Source organism: Doryrhamphus excisus, linkage group LG8 (assembly GCF_037039965.1).
Source record: "Doryrhamphus excisus strain RoL-2023G ecotype Guam linkage group LG8, RoL_Dexc_Guam_v1.1, whole genome shotgun sequence".
NCBI lineage: Eukaryota > Metazoa > Chordata > Actinopteri > Syngnathiformes > Syngnathidae > Doryrhamphus > Doryrhamphus excisus.
The window spans coordinates 15,117,983-15,122,954 of record NC_136364.1 but is presented as its reverse complement, the minus strand read 5'-3'; positions in this window follow the sequence as shown (position 1 = coordinate 15,122,954).

Here is a 4,972-nt window from a genome sequence, read left to right as displayed (position 1 = left end):
CTTTCAAGAAAGCAGTAGCTGAGTCCTGAGGACCAGAACCTCTCACTTTTATAGCCTGCTTCCCTGGCAGCTTCCAGAGGGAGGAGGGGGGAGATGATACTGGAGGTGGGACGGGGGATAGGTGGGGGCGGGTCAAAACTGGATGACCAATTGGAGCCCTTTCTTCCACCATAGGACAGGGGTGTCCTAACTTTTCCCATACTGAAAAATGACAGGATTATAAAGCTTTCATGTAAAAAACAAAAAACTGCCATTTTTGCATTTCTCCCCCTACTATTCCCGTTTATATTTTTCGTATTTTTAAAATGGGAGTCCTAAAATGTAAATACAATATATTTTATGACATGTTTAATAAAAGGGGGGCGTTACTCCTTTTCCGTATTTTTGCTGTTGTTATTTTTTGTGTTTATTTTTATGTGCACACCTGTACTGCATATATTCCATGACATGTTTATTTTTTTAAATGACTAAAACCTGCTTATATATATATATATATTTAAAATAATAATAATAATAATAATAATAATAATAATAATAATAATAATAATAATAATAATAATAATAATAATAATAATAATAATAATAATAATAATAATAAAAGAAAAATATAATTTAAAAAAGCTGAAAACATTGTATATATTTTTGTATTTTTTTAATGTTGACCCAAAAGAAAAAAAACAATTCTATATATTTAAATTAAAAAATACAATTAATTAAATTAATTAATTTTTTTATTTTTTTTGTATTTTTAAAAAATTTGGACACGCCAGCACCAAGAAGTCCTAAAAGGCAAATACAATGCATTCCACGATGCCTTCACAGACCATTCCATAGAAATGTGGCCCCCCCATCTAATTTGAATACAATTTGTAGTAATAAAATTGAACACTGATACAATTTGTGCATGAGATACTTAAAGCATCAAGTATAATATCTAATAATATATTCCATAAATAATGAATTCATTTGTGTTCCAAAAATGGCCCCTGGACAGCACTTTGGACACCACTGGATGTGTCTCCGGAAACCTTACTTAGCAGGCTTTATTCCCCCAACATAAAATAATAAAAATATCCAGATAATCTCGAGACAATCTTTCCTTTCACTGTTTCTTTTGGCTCCCTTAAAAGCCCCGACATGGACACTTCTCCTTAAAATATGATGACGTTATTAATGTGTGAGAACACATCATGCCAAAAGCTATCTCATGGCCGCAATGGGGCACGAATGGAATTTATTAGGGAATATTTCGAAAGTGACGCAAAAGCAGTTGGAATTCTAAACTGTACGTTCTTCCTGTGTTTGAAACAAATAAATATTTTTTTTAGGTTTTTGCGCCAAAAGCGCAGCGCAGCGGAGTGAGAGAGAGAGAGAGAGACAGATCGAGGTGCGAGTGTAAGGTGTTATTTGCATGCATATGTCACATCATGTGTCCTGTGGGAGACACTTCCACGCGGGTGTGGGGATTCACGCTGCAACCCCCAGCAATGAGAGTCGATGATAGCCTGTTTGCACTTCATGATAAGGTGCTAAACGACGCTTTTCTCCTGCACTGCAGTGATTCATTAGGCAGACGGCGTGATAATTTCTCTATGGGGGCTGCACAAAAAGGACTGCTGGGACAATTTTGTGTATTGGAAGCGTCCAGTTTTGTGGGGAGAACTTAGAACTTGGCAGGAAGAAGAGGTTTTACTGCGTGGTCCACATTTTTCCCACTAACATTTTCTATTTTAGGGTTATATAACTATAACTAACAAATGTAATAATAATAATAATATGGTTGTCAAGGTTTTTGTCACCGTTAATAATTCATATAACAGCCATAATAAATAATAGTGAGTAGAAAATAGAGTGTTTTAATGATTAGACAGCATTTTGCACACAGTAGTTCAGGACTCAAGTGCAGTATCCCTCATGAAAATATTGCAAGAGTATTGCAGTAGTTCTACTCGAAAAAAAAACATATTTTATCTGATTAATTTTAATGATTGAAAAACGCTCTTATAAAATGTGAAAATGCTGTAAAAATATTGTAAAAATATGAATAATATTATAATATTATTGTAATATAATATTATAAATATTTCAGTAATATTGCAGTAGTTCCACTCGAAAAAAAACGTATTTTATCTGATTCATTTTAATGATTGTTAAAAAAAATGCTCTTATAAAATGTGAAAATGCTGTGAAAAATATTGTAAAAATATTAATAATATTATAATATTATTGTAATATAATATTATAATTATTGCAGGAGTATTGCAGTAGTTCCACTCGAAAAAAACATATTTTATCTGATTAATTTTAATGATTGTAAAAAACGCTCTTATAAAATGTGAAAATGCTGTAAAAAATATTGTAAAAATATTAATAATATTATAATAGCATTATAATATTATTATAATATAATATTATAATATTGTACGACTTTTTCCCATTCTCATCAGCAAATTAATGCCCAACCCTTTAATTGCTTTATTTAGGATTTAAATGCTTTCATTTTAATATATTGAAATGCACACCCTTCAGGTCAGCTGTTATTATTTGTCTTATTTGTAAGAAAACATTACAACTTTCTCTCCTTACATTTTAGCCGATAAAAAAACAAGCTGCAAGCCACAAATGACCCCCAGCCTGCACTTTGGACACCAAAATACAATGTGGTGCATTTCCATAGAATTCTAGCTGAAATACAGTATCTGAAATCATGACGTGTAATGGTCCCATTGGGTGGATACACACTCTCCCCATCATCACCATGCTGTGTATTTGTCCGTGTCTGACAGACGCTTGTAGGCCATTAAAACTGAGTGTTTAACAGTATCCCCCCCCCCCCCAATGAAAAACACTAGTGTGCTTGACTACACACTCAACTTGGGACTGCATCCTGTTTGCTGGTCAGTCTGGGAGGTGTGATTATTAAACTTGTAATGGCCACACCACCTGTTCCCTATTGCAATTTTAATGTAAGTGACGCTGGTGGCTCCCCCTAGGGGTTGTGATCAAAATGCTTTGGAAGACATGTTGGCGTTCATGTAAGAGATAATCTGCAACTGTTATGCTAAGAGTCCACTGGGCCGGCGCCACAGCAAATTGCATTGGCGCCTTGAATTGAATTGCTTGTGTCACCAATAAGGTGCCTAGTGGCTTGCAGTGGCTCAAACTGACTCCCAACTGGCTCGTGGTGGCCCCTTAACGGTGGCAAAACTTGACTTTGGTGGGAAGAAAATGTCAAAATACTTAAAATCTTCGTGTCCACCAAGTGGAACCAAAAGTCACAAACAATCCGCCTATTGGAATCCACTGGAATGTAATGGCGCGAGCCAAGTTGCACCAATGATGCTAGGAGTCCACTTGGCCGGCGCCAGTTAGAGCCAGTTCGCGCCAAAGATTATGTGATTGCTGCGTAGTGGCCCGCTGTGGCGCCAACATTAATTTGAGCAAACATTAATTTGGCGCCACAGCGAGCCACAAAGTGCCAATCATTTAATTTTTGGCACCAACTGGCGCCGGCCCAGTGGACTCCTAGCATTATCATCACTAAACCAGGGATGTCCATAGTGCGGCTTATTGTTAATCAAAATGGGCATATTTAAGCATCTATCCATCCTGACATCACTTCCTGTCCATCCGTCACTCAGCTCCCATAGGAACACATTTATAGTAACAGAAGTCTTATTCATGTCTTATAATTATGTCTACTATGTTGGATAAAATGAGTGTAAAAAACAGAGCAGAAACATGTCCTTTGGAAATATTTTACTTAAAACACTTCATACACACAAACAATGCAAAACTTTCAACATTAGTAATGTGGAATAAAATGCTGAAACAAATTGAGCAAAAAAAACTCTTACAATGTACTAAAATGAGCCATTTCAAGAAACAGTACAAGCAGTCGATGTTGTCAAAGTATAAGGGAGAAAAAACCTGAAAATACAAGTACGGGTACAATGAACAATATTGCAAATATTGGCATAAATCCCAAACTATATACTGTAGGTATTTTCTACATTTTTTTTTTCCTGCACGGTGACCGGAGTGGTGACCTGAGTTCGACCTGCTTGGGTTTCCTCCGGGTACTCCGGTTTCCTCCCCCATTCCAAAAACATGCTAGGTTAATTGGCGACTCCAAATTGTCCATAGGTATGAATGTGAGTGGGAATATTTTTGTGCCTTGTGATTGGCTGGCGACCATACCAGGGTGTACCCCGCCTCTCGCATTACGTCAACTGGGATAGGCTCCAGCATACCCCCGAGACCCTGACAAGGATAAGTGGTATAGAAAATGGATGGATGGATGTTGCCTTTAATTTGTTGACCATCATTGCAATCGCAATAAAACCAGGCAAAGAAAAAAAGTATTTTGTGATCAGTTTAACAATAAATAATAAATAATAAATAAGTAAGTAAATAAATAAGTAAATAATAATTACAAGTAAATAATAATAATAAGTAATAAGTAAATAATAATAAGTAATAAGTAAATAATAATATATGTAAATAATAATAAGTACATAATAAGTAAATAAGTAAATAATAATAAGTAAATCAGTAAATAAGTACATAATAATGTATGAAACAATAATGAGTAAATAATAAGTAAATAAGTAAATCAGTAAATAAGTACATAATAATGTATGAAACAATAATGAGTAAATAATAAGTAAATAAGTAAATCAGTAAATAAGTACATAATAATGTATGAAACAATAATGAGTAAATAATAAGTAAATAAGTAAATTATAATAAGAAAAAAATAATTAAATTAAATCAAATTGAATTAATTAAATAAGTAAATAATAACAGTAAATAAGTACCAAAATGTGACAATTATTCCTTTATGATACATTGAGAGCAAAATAAAGTTAGTAGTGCAAAATAAGTAAAAAAAAACTACAATTGCTTATTACAACAATGTATACAATACATTTGAACAACACAACAACAACAAAAAAAACCACAATTATAG